Source organism: Dermochelys coriacea, chromosome 1 (assembly GCF_009764565.3).
Source record: "Dermochelys coriacea isolate rDerCor1 chromosome 1, rDerCor1.pri.v4, whole genome shotgun sequence".
Classification (NCBI taxonomy): Eukaryota; Metazoa; Chordata; order Testudines; family Dermochelyidae; genus Dermochelys; species Dermochelys coriacea.
This window is the reverse complement of record NC_050068.2, coordinates 181,871,513-181,889,925: the sequence shown is the minus strand read 5'-3', so window position 1 is coordinate 181,889,925 and position 18,413 is coordinate 181,871,513.

Here is an 18,413-nt window from a genome sequence, read left to right as displayed (position 1 = left end):
GTTGGGTGGCCGGAGGCCCCCCCACCGCGTTCTTGGGCATCTGGGTGAAGAGGCTATGGAACTTGGGGAGGAGGGCGGTTGGTTACACAGGGGCTGTAGCAGCGGTCTGTGCTCCTGCTGCCTTTTCTGCAGCTCAACCATACACTGGAGCATATGAGTTTGATCCTCCAGCAGCCTCAGCATTGAATCCTGCCTCCTCCCATCACGCTGCCACCACCTTTCAGCTTCAGCCCTCTCTTCAGTCCGCCACTTACTCTCTTCAGCGCGCCACCTCTCCTCCCAGTCATTTTGTGCTTTCCTGCACTCTGACATTGTCTGCCTCCATGCATTCGTCTGTGCTCTGTCAGTGTGGGAGGACAGCATGAGCTCAGAGAACATTTCATCGCGAGTGCATTTTTTTCGCCTTCTAATCTTCGCTAGCGTCTGGGAAGGAGAAGATCCTGTGATCCTTGAAACACATGCAGCTGGTGGAGAAAAAAAAAAGGGACAGTGGTATTTGAAAAGACACATTTTATAGAACAATGGGTACACTCTTTCACGGTAAATCTTGCTGTTAACATTACATACATAGCACATGTGCTTTCGTTACAAGGTCGCATTTTGCCTCCCCCCACCGCATGGTTAACAGCGGGGAACATTTCTGTTCAGCCATAGGCAAACAGCCCAGCAGGAACGGGCACCTCTGAATGTCCCTTTCAGAAAAGCACCCTATTTCAACCAGGTGACCATGAATGATATCACTCTCCTGAGGATAACACAGAGAGATAAAGAACGGATGTTGTTTGAACGCCAGCAAACATACACTGCAATGCTTTGTTCTACAATGATTCCCGAGTACGTGCTACTGGCCTGGAGTGGTAAAGTATCCTACCATGGTGGATGGAATAAGGCTGCCCTCCCCAGAAACCTTTTGCAAAGGCTTTGGGAGTATATCCAGGAAAGCCACGAATGCCAGGGCAAATTAATCATTAAACATGCTGGCTTTTAAACCTTTTATAGTATTTTAAAAGGTACACTCACCAGAGGTCCCTTCTCCACCTGGTGAGTCCGGGAGGCAGCCTTGGGTGGGTTCGGGGGGTACTGGCTCCAGGTCCAGGGTGAGAAACAGTTCCTGGCTGTCGGGAAAACCGGTTTCTCCACTTGTTTGCTGTGAGCTATCTACAGCCCCCTCATCATCGTCTTCCTCGTCCCCAAAACCTGCTTCTGTGTTGCTTCCATCTCCATTGAAGGAGTCAAACAACATGGCTGGGGTAGTGGTGGCTGAACCCCCTAAAATGGCATGCAGCTCATCATAGAAGCGGCATGTTTGGGGCTTTGACCCGGAGCGGCCGTTCGCCTCTCTGGTTTTCTGGTAAGCTTGCCTCAGCTCCTTAAGTTTCATGCAGCACTGCTTCAAGTCCCTGTTATGGCCTCTGTCCTTCATGCCCTGGGAGTTTCACAAATGTTTTGGCATTTCGAAAACTGGAACGTAGTTCTGATAGCACAGATTCCTCTCCCCATACAGAGATCAGATCCCGTACCTTCCGTTCGGTCCATGCTGGAGCTCTTTTGGGATTCTGGGACTCCATCATGGTCCCCTCTGCAGATGAGGTCTGCATGGTCACCTGCACCTTGCCACACTGGCCAAACAGGAAATTGAAATTCAAAAGTTCGCGGGCCTTTTCCTGTCTACCTGGTCAGTGCATCTGAGTTGAGAGTGCTGTCCAGAGCTGTCACTATGGAGCACTCTGGGATAGCTCCCAGAGGCCAATACCATCTAATTGCATCCACAGTACCCCAAATTCGACCAGCAAAACCGATTTCAGCGCTAATCCCCTTGTCGGGGGTGGAGTAAGGAAATTGATTTTAAGAGCCCTTTAAGTCGAAAAAAAGGACTACGTCATGTGAACGGGTGCAGGATTACATCGATTTAACACTGCAATTCAACCTCAACGCCTAGTGTAGACCAGGGCTAAGTCTCCCAGGCCTTGTGTGTGAAACAGTCTGTATGGGCAAATCGTCTGAAAGAAAAAAGTACTGACAACTCACAATTAAAATGTGCAAAAAAAAAAGGAGTACTTGTGGCATCTTAGAGACTAACAAATTTATTTGAGCATAAGCTTTTGTGAGCTACAGCTCACTTCACGAAAGCTTATGCTCAAATAAATTTGTTTGTATCCGCAAAAAGAAAAGGAGTACTTGTAGCACCTTTAATCACTATGAAGACCTGAAAAGTGATTATCAGACTGTTAATAGGTATTTCTATAGAAGATTTTCTTGTAGATACTATGCTGTGGATAATGTTCTCACTCTTTCTTCATATAGATACTAAAAAACCCCTCAAAACCCATATTTTAAATTACAGGTTTCAGAGTAGCAGCCATGTTAGTCTGTATCCGCAAAAAGAAAAGGAGTACTTGTGGCACCTTAGAGACTAATAAATTTATTTGAGCATAAGCTTTCATGAGCTACAGCTCACTTCACGAAAGCTTATGCTCAGATAAATTTTAGGTGGAGTTCTGGTTTAAATCAGGTTTCAGAGAAGCAACTGTGTTAGTCTGTATTCGCAAAAAGAAAAGGAGTACTTGTGGCAGCTTAGAGACTAACAAATTTATTTGAGCATAAGCTTTCGTGAGCTACAGCATCTGATGAAGTGAGCTGTAGCTCACGAAAGCTTATACTCAAATAAATTTTTTAGTCTCTAAGGTGCCACAAGTACTCCTTTTCTTTTTGGTTTAAATCAGAAAGCATACAAATGCATGATGCTTATCCAAACTCATTTGTACTTTCTAATGCAAAAATCAGGTGGAAATCATAGATTCTCTCACAAAATTTCCAGTATTCCCTGGATAAGTCAGAAATGCCAAAAAATGAATTTTTCTGGAGGTATTTTGATTTTTCCACTTCTCACTCTGACCAAAAATGTTTTAAAACCACTTAAAACTTCTAGAACCTCAAAAAACATCAGGTTCTGATTGGCTGGCATTTTAGAGGAAGGTTATGCAAATCTCCTATTTTAATTTTACTCATTCCTGTTTTTTGTGTGGGAATCTTCCAAAGCAAAATTCTGACCAAGGTGCTAGATGAAGGATAACACACTTTCATTCTCTAGGAAAGTATATTGCTTGGCTGACAGCTGACCTGCCATTTATAATTAATGTCAGAACAGCAGTAAACCAAAATGACTACTTTTCCACCTGATATAACTTATCTTCTGTCATGTCCCCTTTAAATCTTCTTCAATGCACTTTATCTTTAATGGCATATTTTCTTGAAATCCTTTTTAGTGCTGTGTTTTGATCTTTTTAGCCAGTTGATCCTATTTTGATCACATTGTAATTTGGTTTAATTGAACAACATTCCCTTAATTAAGAAATAATTAAACTAGGTTTTCACTTACAAATATTTAGATCTTACCTTTGTTCCTTCTTCACTCATGAAGATAATCTGTTGGAACAGCTATGAACAATAAAATACATCTTGTATTTAGAGGCTAAACTATTTACTGTAATAAAAGTTATCCTACTATGGCAGATACCCAGGAGGATCTTTTCTTTCTCTTCCTTATATTTGTATTTCTCGCAGAGAAATATAAATTCTCATCTTAAACTCTGCTAGATCTCATTTAAATACTGTCAGCACTCTTGACTGGCTTTAGAAATGAACAAAAATAAAGAGAATTAAACTAGAAATAAGATGAGAAAAACAGAAGTTTGTGAAAGAGGTATGAGGATGTAGTTAAAGAAACAACAAATAGCTTTTAAAGGCCATTCAAGCACCTTTTCTCTTCATGCAAGCGTGTTATTCCCATTAATACTTCGTAAAGTTGGTAAAAAATATTGAGCAAAAATGTCCACAGAAATGCTGGCAAATTCAGACATTTGTCATCTTGTTGTATTGTTTTGTTTCAATTTGTATTATAACCACAATACAAGAATGCCCATCACAGGCTGCAGGAGCCCTTTGGCTATCTCTTTAAAATATATGCTTAAGTAAACAGCCTCTAGCTTACCAAATCAGATCACAATAGTAGCAACAGCAGAAATACACTATAGTATTAATTTAAACCTCCAGTATATGCTCCATCAGTGTCCCCCGATATCTCAAACATTTCCTGGCAACAAAGGGAAAATGATGTGTTGCTTTTCACTTTTCAAATATCCTATGGAATTTTATTGGAAAATAGAATTTTTCCTTTACAGAATGGAAACATTTCAAAAACAAGTTTTTAGGGAAGGTCCAGATTCCAATGAAAAATTCTGACCATCTCTAATAAATGCAAGTTAAGGTTGTAGTAGTTGAAGATAGAAAAAATCTATTTTATTGTTAATTCCATTCCCCCATGAGTACATGATATAATCACTGAAAGAGAACAGGTCCTATTAAACCTATTATATAGACTTGATCTTAGCCATAAAAGCAAGTGTATAATCAGACTCATAAAGTATGCTCCCACCACAAAAAGTGACTGTTACAATAGCATTGTCAGGTTCCATGTTTATTTTGTTTTATTGATTTCTAGAAGCAATATGCTAACTTTACCAAGGGCCCAATCTGAGTCCTATAGAATTCAATGGGCATCTTTCCATTCATTTCAATGGGAATTGCATCAGATCCTAATATCTGGCCTGCACAATGAAACAAAGACACAATGAACCTATTTAGGTTGATGCAGTGTGAATGTAGACACTGCATGACCTGTGTCGACCCTAACAGTCCTCTAGCAGCTGTCCCACAATTCCCCTGTCCCAGTGATAGTGGCTGCTCTGGTCACAATTTGAAACTCTGCTGCCCAGGGATCATGGGACATCAGAAGTTCTCCACCTTAAAGTCCCCCCTGTGTTTTTAATGTGCCTCTTCCTGATTGTCTACCTTGGCAAGCACACCTACAGCTCACCTTTGTTGTTTGTGTCTGATCATGCCAGTTCCACAAACACAGAGAACCACCAGTTGCACTTCTGCCTGGAGCAAGTGAGAAGTACTGGATCTCCTTGATCTGTGGGAATAAGAGACTGTACAGACACAGCTAAGGAACAGACCCAGAAACATCTTCTATGAGTAGAGTGCACAAGGGATACTGCAGAGGGAGAGGGATGAGCAGCAGTGCCACATGAAACCAAAGAACTACACCGTGCACACCAGAAGATGAGGGAGGGCCGTAAGAAATCTGGTGTTGCCCCACACATCTCCGGCTTTTATGACAAACTGGATGCCACACGCAGCGGGGATCCAACCAGCACCCTGCATATGACTGTGGATGCTCTCAGGACCCCAAGACAGAGACCCCAAGGACGAGAAAGGGGTGTGTGTGTGTGAGAGAGAGAGAGAGAGAGAGAGCAAGCACGCATGAGCATGACATGACATGGCAAGGAACTTAAATCATGCCAGGAACTGTTTGAAACTCCTCCAGAATCAAGTCCATCCTGCTAGGCAAATTCATATGAGCCCATAGATGAAGGAGAGGAAGCTTAGGTAATTTTGTGTAGGAATTATTTTTATAGTAATGTTTCCCCTTTTTTTTCCCAAAACTTCATCTTCCTCATTTCCTATCCTCCTTCCCCCACTGCCACCCTTCTTTACTGTTCAAAAATGGCACTCATCCCATCCACAACATTGGAGAACAAAGACATTGACTTTTGATTGATTATTGGTATCATGTTAGATACTAAAATGTTTCAGACTAGATTCCAAAAAATAGTATGACAGTCCAACTATACAATATACATCAGATCAGTATCTTATGTTCGGGTACAGGTAGAAGAAACAGAGGAGATAGTCAGCATCCTCTTTTAAATTCATTTGTTTGTTGGACTAGGCAGTAAGAGCCATGTGGAGTACTTTGAATAGGGATGTCCCTTTTGTCCTCTTCAGAGATCTCTATTAAACTTTCTGTAACCCTCTCCTGTACCTCTCTAGGGATGACAGCCTTATTTCTTCCACTGCAGTAGGAGACTTTGCCAAGCCTCTTTGAGATGAGTTCTGCTGGGACCAGTGCAGTAAACAGGCTAGCAGCATATGGTCTGGGTGGCTTTGGGAGCTCAGTTCTCTGTGCCTTTGTCAGGCTCAGAAGTGAGATATCAGCCAAGATCACCACCACCTGTACAAATATTCCCAATGTTCGCTGCACTTGCCTTATACCCAGACCCAGCTTTTAAAAGCTTCCATGAAACAGAACACCACCTCCCCCAGGAGGCTAGCCTGTACTAGGTGTACACTGCAGAATGGTGATGTAATGAGGCTAAAGCTAAAGTGACAACAAGCATTTCTTAGTAAAGGTATGTATGGGAATAATGCAAAGGAGATTTCAGATTTATCTTTCCCTTTCCATAGTCACTTGTAAAGCTATTGCTGTATCTATCTGTTTTAATTAGTAGTGAACCTTTGGTGTGGTGAACTTGAGAGGTCCCCCTTCCACACCTGTTGAATATCTGACCCTGATGAAGAAGAGAAAAGTGAGAACATGGGAGGATATGTTCAGCAAGTTCCTCCAATCCTTTGTGGCCTCAGAGGGTGAACACAGGGCTTGGAGGGGCCTTTGAGAAGGACTGAGAATGAAGGGATCAGCTGTTGCAGAAGAGGGGAAAAGACTGATAGGTATATGGAAAAATGGGTCTGCTCAGGAAAAAAAATACAGTTTCTTGCAGACCACTGTTAACCTATGTGCCTAAAGACTAACGACGCCACAAGCACTGGCGAACTCCATGGTCAGTAGTGCCTACACTCCCCGACACAACAGGTAGCATCATGATGTGCATCAGTACCACTTGTACTGGGGAAAACAAGGAGAACTTTAGCTACACATCCCTGGATATGTGCATGCCTCAGATTCCAACAATACTTTTGTTTCATTCTGTTTTGAACTGTTTGGGGGGGGGATTTTCAAATTTGTCTTACCCTGTCACACTGTTGCAAGACGGTTTTTTACCATTTTTGTTTTGGGTTTGGGGTTTGTTTGTTTTTTGATCTTTACTTGTATTGATTTTTTTGCACACAATGAAATTCTACTTTTGGAAAATGAGTAGCTTTATTACTACAGCAAATATTATAGAATTCATAGTGGTAGGCAATAAACAACCCATATTCATAAGTTTACACCAAGCATTACAGTAATGACAGCAGGAGGCAATAACCTCCCACCCCCTGAGTTACACAATAAACACCAAACATTACATAATTAATAGTGGCAGAGAATAACCACCACAATATTAAATAGTTTACACAAAACGTTACAGATTTCAGAACAGGATGCAGTAGCACCGCCTTGAACACTGTTTAGTGAAGTGCTCTTTAGACAATGCTAATGTACTTGACTGTTAAAATGGTCTTTCAAGGCCTCCCCCAGTCATACAGCTCCACCATGAGTTCTTTTAGTAGCCCTAGTGTCTGGCTATTTAAATTCAGCAGACAGCCACTCCACCTCATTCTTCCATCCTGGTGGTAGCTTTCCCCCCTTCACCTTACAGATATTGTGCAATACACAACATACAGCAACAATTATAAGGATGTTTGCCTTGCTGAAATCCAATCTAGAGAGCAAACATCAACCCATCAATCTGCCCAAACCATGTTAAACAGCCATTCTGAACCTGCAAAGCTGATTGCTGAATCTTTCCTTGGTGCTGTCAAGGTGGCTGGCATTTGGCTGAGTAGGCTGAGTCCCCCTGAAATGCTATTGGCATTTCAACATTGCCAATGTTAAAGTGCTGGTTGGGAATGAATGTCTCTGATAGTGGCTGTATTCCTACAGCTACAAGTGTCTAACAGTGATTCTCATATTTTTTGTATTGGTGACCTGTTTCACACAAGTCTCTGAGTGTGACACCCCTTATAAATTAAAAATGGGGGGTTAATTTAATTTAACGGGGGCTTGGGGCTGTCAGCCCCACACATGACTGAGATCAGGGCTGTCAGCTGCCAACTTGTGACATCCTGAGAGGTCAACCCCCCCAGTTTGAGAACCCTGCTAGCACCTTCCCTGGCCAGCCCACACTGATATCAGTGAAGCATCCTCAGTGGTCCGCCAGTGCTTGCATAATCATTGAAAAGTGTCCATTTCTTCTGATGTACTCAGTGGGTGAGGCCAGAAAAGAGATATGAGTCTGCCTATCACCCCACCACATTTCAGGAACTCCATTTCTACAAACTGTAGCAGGGTGACTATCCCACTCCTGCCCTGAAGGGGTTAAAGCAGCCTGGGAGAGGGCTGTGAATGGGAAAAGCAGACTGATTGGGAAAGCAGACACAGCTGTGGCCTGTACAATAAGGACCCAGCTGGCCCTTTTAAGAGGGCTGAAGGCCAGCAGCAAAGACAGATGCTCTCTCTAGCTTCTTAGAGAGTAGGACCTGGCTGCCTGGAAAGCTAAGAAGGGTACCTAGGGTGGAGCAGTGCTGGGGAAGGGCAGAGGGTGCTGGGGAACTCCAGCCTAGCAAAGCTCCAGGCTGCAGGCCTAGTGAAAGGCCGATGAAAGGGTACTGGGGCTGCAGAGGGGGCAGTCCAGAGATAGGCAGAGGCAGCTCGTCCAACCCCCCTTGCCGATGACGAGTGGTTCATAGACTGCAGTCTGCCCCAGGGAGTGGGGGCTTGATGGTGACTGGCAGTGGCCACTGAGGCAAGGTAGGGGTAGAGGGTTGGGGGATCCCCTGGGTGGGGACACTTGGACTGTGGGTTACTGCTGGGGCAGAACCCTGATGAGGAGGGCACTGGGGTCCAGGAGGGACACAGGAGCCAGCAGCAGGCGAGACACTGGCCTGTAGAGGGTGTTCTTGGGTGGAAGAGCTAATTCCCAGGACGACTGACAGGAGGCGCCATGTCAGTGAGTCCCACCGCACTACAAAACCCATACGCTATTTCCCACACATTAATGAGAGTCACAATCCTGTGTATCAGGAGACAGTTAAAGGCCTTATGTTCCTTAATGACAATGGCCCTAACACTATGATGGCAGAAATTAGAGGAAAAGGAGTGTTGTTGAAAGTTGCTGATGATGGGCAGAATGGAAATTGGCAGCCCTCAGAATGACATGGGACTATGTGTGACACCAATCAGCAAAACAGGATTTTTTGAACACACGTCTTCTGCAGAATAGTTTGTCAAAAGTTTGACATTAAAAATATCCAATTGAAAAAATCCATTGGTTGTTTTAATTCTTAAATGTAGGCTGTACTGCACCATTCTATTCTTAGGCAAAATCCTTCACTGGTTTCAGAAGACAATTCTGCTTAGTAAATGATAGAATGGAACAATATAGCACAGTTTGGTATAGGATAGGGGTACAGTATAACTGACAGTGACATTTAAGTTTCCAGCATTCAGATGCCACTTCTAAATTTTCATGTATCTGTAGCATTTTACAATTCATATTAAAGGAGATTTGTGTGCAGTTTTTAAATTATATAACTACTTCTAAAGAAATATTGTGTTCCTTTGTAATTTCAATATCACATATGCCATATGGGAGTTTCAGAAGCACTCTTTGTTAGCTTAGGAGACCAAGCTTGAGTCTCCATTGTTTTGTTTTGTTTGCTTGTTCTTGTTTTTCCTTGTGTGATCATTTAAACCTGGTAAAGTGGGTGTCAAAAGCTGCTAACTTGAAGGGGAACTCTGAGTTGGTAGCATTTTACCCAATTTCATAGGTGTAAATAACTACATAAGGTGCAATATAATAGAGAATCGGGTTCCAAGCCTGTATGGAACTTATGTATAGGTCACAGGCAGGAAGGAGTGATTTGTAAAAGCAGGAGTTCTTCCAAAATCTGAGTGTTTAGCATGTAGGAGACATATGGAGAAAATGTAACTGCACTATTTTTCACTTCCCACAAATATTTAGTCCCCAGATACTGTTTGAATTTAGGGTTTGATCCCTCATCATTAAAATCCTTATGTTCCTTGATGACAATAGCCCTAACCCTATGATGGCAGAAATTAGAGGAAAAGGAGTGTTGTTGAAAGTTGCTGATGATGGGGAGAATGGAAATTGGCAGCCCTCAGAATGACATGGGACTATGTGTGACACCAATCAGCAAAACAGGATTTTTCTGAAAGTTTTGCAAGTGATTTCACTGGGAGGAGGTTCAAACCCTAAGTGCTTCAGGAGTAGGACAAGATCATTAGTGGGATACTTTGCTAACTGTATGTACCTACATCTTAGTCCACTGAGGACTGTTTGTGCTCACTTCTGTTTCATTCTTATCTTCAATACTTCTTTGAATTGCTGCTAGATTGTAAGCAAAAGATCAAGGGGTTGAAGAATTTAGGCTACTGATATTTGTATTAAAACAAACAAAATGATGAATACATAATTACAGAAATTCTGAAAGTCCTGTCTCTCTTTCTATCCATGTTTTACAAAAGTCCATAAATTACATTACAGCTTGTATTTAATACTTTGCTTAACATTACAAAATATATTTAATTCTATACTAAAGAATAAATTGCCAATGATTCACATCTATTAATTCTGGAATATCTGCCTTTTTACAGGTAAGAGGAAGGAAAAACTCTGTTGCAGCTACTCCCTGAAAATACATTTTTCCACATCTAAACAATGTGAAAAGTCTAAATTTGGTTAATGAATTGATATTTTTAAGATATTATATTTATATAGAAATGTTCAGGTATTTTTAATTCCTGTTGTCCAACCTCATCCCTCAAGCTAGAAATACTTTAAAATATTGATCTTTCAAATTGTTGATATTGTACCTTGGAGAAATGCGTAAAGCTCTGGTTAACTGTCTAATGGTTATATTAAAATATGACAGCTATGGCTTTTTATGGCAGTCTAAAGATAATTTAATTATATTGAATTCTCATAATTTTTTTTAAAGTTACAGTCCATGTAATCCCAGAAAGGAACATTGTATATTATAAGTAGGAGAGAAATGGAGTTGGTTCTTTACTTGAACATCTTATTTAAGCATAAAACTGCAACATATTGTAGGCCTGATTTATGAAAATGGTAGAAACCCTGGTGGGGAGGAGGATGTTGTAATTACTTTTACTGTGTGATTGAGTCAACTTCACCAAAAGTGATTTAGTGCACACAAATTGAATTTTATAGGTTTGAATGTACAACGCTTTTCTGTATTCAACACTTGTCACCAAGAATAGTCAATGCTGAAACTTTACTTTCAAATACAATTTATTTTATTCTAATTCAATTTAATTTAACCCAATAATGGAGATAACTATGTGGGGAAAATGATAGTCTACAAACATTCAGACAGACAAACTGGAATTGGTTTAAATTTTTTGAATGATTGTCTTTTTTAATAATTGGGTGGGGTGCTGACTAAAACAGTATTTTCAATTACTTTTCAGGTCATTAATGTTGATTACATTCTTCTTCTAACCATACGTCTTATTTAATGAAAATGTATGCCACCCACTAAGCAGACATGTAGTTCGAGAACAATACAGCAGGATTTGATTGCCCTATTAACAATAATCATCATGAGACTTTGGGAGTAATAATTTAATGACTTCTTGCACTCTTCTACTACTTTTTGGTGGTGCTTATTTAGCAATGTGTTACAGTGGTGTCTCTAATGAAATTAAAACTTGCCAGCAGGCATTATTAGCTAGAAATTGGCAGGTACTGAAACAGCAGACCTAGAAGGGCTCCAGTGATTGACATAAAAATACCGGCAGACAATAAGGTAGCTTGACTCAAACAGAAAGGTTGTGTTCAGAAGGTAAAGTTACTCAAGAACTGCCAGCATTTCCATCAAGTTTTATTTAATCACTCTTCATTGCTATACTAGAAAGAAAAACTAAGCAATGGCAAGGAGTTAAGACTGAATCAACTAAAGTAGTAGTTCCCAAATGTGTTCCACTGCTTGCGCAGGGAAAGCCCTGGCCAGGCCAGTTTGTTTACCTGCTACATCCACAGGTTGGGCCAATCACGGCTCCCATTGGCTGCAGTTCACTGCTCCAAGCCAATGGGAGCTGCTGGAAGTGGCAGCCAGTACGTCCCTTGGCCCGCACTGCTCCCAGCAGCTCCCATTGGCCTGGAGCAGCGAACCACGGCCACTGGGAGCCACGATCGGCCGAACCTGTGGACGTGGCAGGTAAACAAATGGGCCCGGCCCACCAGGGGCTTTCCTCGCACAAACAGTGGAACAAGTTTGGGAACACTGAACAAGAGAAAAATAAAGGCTTCATATTTTAGGACTTAATCCTGCTCCCATTTAAATGGGATGCAAAAATCCCACTCAATGTAATGTCACATTAGTCACTACCTGTCCCTTTCAAGAATTCCCCTCTCAGCATCTTAGACTGACCAGTAGGAATGGTTCTGCAGTGGCATACAGAGTATGCCATATAATGGCATATTAGTCTCTGCCTAATATGGTGGAGAGACAAGGTGGGTGAGGCAATATCTTTTATTGGACCAACTTCTAACATGGTAGACAGTTGTTTCAGACTTATATTAAGTAGATGTGTAGCCTCTTTTCTTCTTGTAGGGTGGGGGAAATATGAATAATTTCAGCATCTCACAGGGAAAGAGAAGAGGCAATATACCTGTACTATCTGGCTGCATATTCAACCATATCTCTTTCCTCTTCAACCTATTTTTTGAGATGTATCTGTGACATTTTCCAGATTCAACTGAATAGAAATTACAGTCCACACTGGGTGCACTAAACAGGGACCATCTTTCTAAAAGAATACGAACAGCAGCACTGAAGCATGCTCTGAGTATACAGAAATGGAGCATACATGAATGGAGGGAAGTTCAGATACACATTTATTTATTTATTTATTTATGCTAAAACAGGGCATAGTGAGTTTCTGAATCTTTGGTAAACGGGAGTCTATGGGTATTTCCTTCATGTAGAACTCTCTTCTTACACTCTAATAAAGGTAGAGAAGGTTGCATGAATGGTTTTGCTCTGCTCTGAGCTGATGTCAAAAAACTCATGCTATGCATATCCTGCAGTGCCCTCAGAACTGATTCAGGTGCACAATATATACAACAGCTGCTACTGATTCTAATGTTACTGCTACTGTGTCACTGGTCTCCTTTACACTATCTGCTGGTAAATATTCTGTTTCCTGAGTTGATCTGGGTGGAAAGCTGGGAAGAAGACAATAATACAGGATTAGGAGAACATCCTATAATATCGCTTTCTGTTCTAGAGTGCCTTCTTTCTGAGATCCCCAAGAAACCTGGGCATGGGAGTATCTCCTGAGGAGGAAATATGAACAGCAAATATTTAAAAATTTGAGCTCATGTTTGTGATTGCTACTATGATTTACTAGATTTGGAACAAAATGTGTCATTGAGATTGTAGTAAATAGGTCTAAAGAAAACTCTAGATCAGATTCAAAAGGACAAACCACACGTATGGCCTGACATCAAACCCCTTTATTAAATCCTCCTCCTCTGTATAGCCTCCTTTGTCCTATTTTTTTTCTCTTACCCCATACAGGTCTAATTCTTCTTTTAATTTAATTAATGTAATCTAATCTAGTCTAGTTTAACTTTTTAATCCTCTATTACCTCTGCATTTTCAGTACTGTCTTTCCTGCTGCTCTTCTTTCTCAGACATCTCAACTTCACATTTTCTAATCTCTGTATTTTTGCTCTGTAAAGCACAACTTGCTAGCTCATGGTGTGTACACCAGTTATCCTTCTCTCTGTACCGAACATTGCATTGGCATCTCCGTACACTAACCCAGATTAACCTCCTCATATAACCTTCTGGTCTCACAATTTAGCTGGAATTTATGGTGCTGTGAGGTCTGCATGCAAAGTCCCTAGATATGTGTAGAGAAGAAACATTCCCAAAAGACACCCATTATAATCACTAGGTGAGCTGGACCAGAGCAATTATCTTGGGTGCCCCTCTTCTCTCTTTTCCAATGGCCTATCCACACAGATATATTTGATATAGAAAAAATATGGAGCGCTACCTCCTCATCTGGTATAATTTGGTGTAATTCCATTGATTTTCACAGAGGCAGGCTGATTTACACCATCTAAGAATCTAGCTTATTTGATATAATACAAGGTGAGTCATAACAGCTGTGAGATAGAGGAATCCCTCGCTATGGGTACTATTAATGATCAGAAACAAAAAAAAATAAAATTCAACATTGAGTTCTATCTTCCTGGATTGTAAACAGCCTTCACTCCTCCATTCATAGATTCCAAAGCCAGGAGGGGCATCTGTGATCATATCCTGTGTAACACAGGCCATAGAACTTCCCTTCCCAAAATAATTCCTAGAGCTTCTCTTTTAGAACAATATCCATTTACAAAACACTGACAGGAGTTTTATGCCTTAATCTGAATTTATATTGTATGGAAAAAACTACTTAAGGAGGCTCTCACACACAAAGATAAAATTTAATCTTAGCCCACTAATCTTTCATGACTTTTCATTTGAATAATTCTTCCTCTTCCACATTAGGTGAAGTGACTTTCATCCTGAATTGTAGACTAGTTCTGTCCAAGCTCCATATTTTCTTTTAATGAAAGACCATCCTTCTAATATATGTAGTAAATATCAAATAACTGTATCTAAACCTCCCCTATAGAAGATCTTTGACATTAAGAAAATTAAAACCTTAGTCATAGAACATTTTAACTGTCATTTGACAGTTAAAGAAATTTGGTGTCAATTTTCTGTTAGGTTTCAGAGTAGCAGCCGTGTTAGTCTGTATTCGCAAAAAGAAAAGGAGTACTTGTGGCACCTTAGAGACTAACAAATTTATTAGAGCATAAGCTTTTGTGAGCTACAGCTCACTTCATCGGATGCATTTGGTGGAAAAAACAGAGGAGAGATTTGTTTGTTTCATGTTCTCTGTGTGTGTGTATATAAATCTCTCCTCTGTTTTTTCACCAAATGCATCCGATGAAGTGAGCTGTAGCTCACGAAAGCTTATGCTCTAATAAATTTGTTAGTCTCTAAGGTGCCACAAGTACTCCTTTTCTTTTTGCGAATTTTCTGTTAGATTCAGTTTGCATTATACCCCCTGAATGGTCTCTACAGGAAGAATAATGTCTATAAGTTATTTTTTTGAAACTTGCTTTCCAAAGAAAAATAACAAATGTTTTGTCTGGTAATGATGCATTATGCTTGAAGGTTTCTTTTAGTCTTTCTGATGCTCCCTAGGAAATTATTGGGAACTTCTGAAGCATCAAAATAGAAGAGAAAAAAGATTTGTGACTTCAAGTTCCAGGGTCATGTTGCCACACTTCACAGCAGGGATTCCAGGGGCTGGAGAGTCTGTGTTACCACTAAACAAGCGGACTTAGATTTTGCTCCCACCATTGGGAAAGCATAATCTCTCTCTTGCTTCTCCATGCTACAAAGCATACATCCTAATTAATTAATTAATTAATTAAACAAATTAAAAAGCTTACTAGGCTGGAAAAGAGTCACTGAAAAGGGCTTTATATAATGTAACAAATCAGCTCAAATTTAAAGGGAACTTGGATGATTTTAGGGATCTGTTTTCTTATTTGATACTTAAAAAAAAAACCTTATTGTTCATTTTATTTGCTGTACTATTTGACCATCATTGCAACAATTGCTCTCTTTCTGATGTATTTAGACTTGCTGTAGTCTTTGGTGTTCGTAGCTTCTCTCATCAGCATTTTATAGGAGTTGTACCTTTCACTTCCCCAGAGACTTTAGCACTTTCTTTCCCATTATCTATAGTTTACTAGGCTTGTGAGCATTGTGTATAATTTTATTTTCTGTTGCATCTTTCTTTCTAGTCTCCCTTAGCTGTTTTCAGATCTCCCTTGAAATGAAGGGTGTGAAGTTTTATTCTTGTTGGTGTAAGTGCCTATATACTAGCTGGCGATGGCTAGCAGAGAATTCCCCTTGCATAGGGGAGTGCTTCACATCATGAAGCTGGCATAGCAAATGTAGACACATCCAGTACTCAGCCTATGGGTGTGTAGGATGGGGTGGAGAGTGGCTATGTTGGCCCTGGTCTATACTAGGCAATGAGGTCGAATTTAGCAGAGTTAAATCAATTTAACCCTGCACCCATCCACATGACGAAGCCCTTTTTTTCAACTTAAAGGGCTCTTAAAATCAATTTCCTTACTCCACCCTCGACAAGTGGATTAGTGCTGAAATCTGTTTTGCTGGGTCGAATTTGGGGTACTGTGAATGCAATTAGATGGGAGCTATCCCAGAGTGCTCCATTGTGACCGCTCTGGACAGCACTCTCAGCTCAGATGCACTGACCAGGTAGATAGGAAAAGGCCTGCGAACTTTTGAATTTCAATTTCTTGTTTGGCCAGTGTGGCAAGCTGCAGGTGACCATGCCGAGCTCATCAGCAGAGGTGACCATGATGGAGTCCCAGAATTCCAAAAGAGCTCCATCATGGACTGAACGGGAGGTACAGGATCTGATCGCTGTATGGGGAGAGGAATCCATGCTATCAAACTACGTTCCAGTTTTCGAAATGCCAAAATATTTGTGAAACTCTCCCAGGGCATGAAGGACAGAAGCCATAACGGGGACTCGAAGCAGTGCCACATGAAACTTAAGGAGCTGAGGCAAGCCTACCAGAAAACCAGAGAGGCGAACAGCCACTCTGGGTCAAAGCCCCAAACATGCAGCTTCTATGATGAGCTGCATGCCATTTTAGGGGGTTCAGCCACCACTACCCCAGCCGTGTTGTTTGACTCCTTCAATGGAGATGGAGGCAACACGGAAGCAGGTTTTGGGGATGAGGAAGATAGCTCACAGCAAACAAGCGGAGAAACCAGTTTTCCCGACAGCCAGGAACTGTTTCTAACCCTGGACCTGGAGTCAGTACCCCGAACACACCCAAGGCTGCCTCCCGGACTCACCAGGCAGAGAAGGGACCTCTGGTGAGTGTACCTTTTAAAATACTATAAAAGGTTTAAAAGCCAGCATGTTTAATGATTAATTTGCCCTGGCATTCGTGGCTTTCCTGGATATACTCCCAAAGCCTTTGCAAAAGGTTTCTGGGGAGGGCAGCCTTATCCCATCCACCATGGTAGGACACTTTACCACTCCAGGCCAGTAGCACGTACTCGGGAATCATTGTAGAACAAAGCATTGCAGTGTATGTTTGCTGGCATTCAAACAACATCTGTTCTTTATCTCTCTGTGTTATCCTCAGGAGAGTGATATCATTCATGGTCACCTGGTTGAAATAGGGTGCTTTTCTTAAAGAGACATTCACAGATGCCCGTTCCTGCTGGGCTGTTTGCCTATGGCCGAACAGAAATGTTCCCCGCTGTTAGCCATGCAGTGGTGGGAGGCAAAATGCGACCTTGTAACGAAAGAACATGTGCTATTTATGTAAAGTTAACAGCAAGGTTTACCATGAAAGAGTGTACCCATTGTTCTATAAAATGTCTTTTTAAATACCACTGGTCATTTTTTTTCTCCACCAGCTGCATATGTTTCAAGGATCACAGGATCTTCTCCTTCCCAGACACTAGCGAAGATTAGAAGGCAAAAAAAACACACTCACGATGAAATGTTCTCTGAGCTCATGCTGTCCTCCCACACTGACAGCACAGATGAATGCGTAGAGGCAGACAATGTCAGAGTGCAGGAAAGCACAAAATGACTGGGAGGAGAGGTGGCGGGCTGAAGAGAGGGCTGAAGCTGAAAGGTGGCAGCAGCATGATGAGAGGAGGCAGGATTCAATGCTGAGGCTGCTGGAGGATCAAACTAATATGCTCCCGCATATGGTTGAGCTGCAGGAAAGGCAGCAGGAGCACAGACCGCCACTACAGCCTTTGTGTAACCAACTGCCCTCCTCCCCAAGCTCCATAGCCTCCTCACCCAGACGCCCAAGAACGCGATGGGGAGCCTCCGCCCACCCAGCCACTCCACCCCAGAAGATTGCCCAAGTAACAGAAGGCTGGCATTCAATAAGTTTTAAATTTTTAAAGTGCTGTGTGGCCTTGTCCTTCCCTCCTCTACCACCCCTCGTGGGCTACCTTGGTAATTATCCCCCTATTTGTGTGATGAATTAATAAAGAATGCATGAATGTGAAGCAACAATGACTTTATTGCCTCTGCAAGCGGTGATCAAAGGGAGGTGAGGAGGCTGGTTAGCTTACAGGGAAGTAGAGTGAACCAAGGGGCGGGGGATTTCATCAAGGAGAATTAACCAGAACTTTCACACCGTAGCCTGGCCAGTCATGAAACTGGCTTTCAAAACTTCTCTGTTGCGCACAACACCCTCCTGTGCTCGTCTAACCGCCCTCGTGTCTGGCTGTGCATTACCAGAAGCCAGGTTATTTGCCTCAACCTCCCACCCCGCTATAAACGTCTCCCCCTTACTCTCTCAGATATTGTGAAGCGCACAGCAAGCAGTAATAACAGTGGGAATATTGGTTTCGCTGAGGTCTAACTGAGTCAGTAAACTGCGCCAGCGGGCTTCTAAACGTCCAAATGCACATTCTACCACCATTCTGCACTT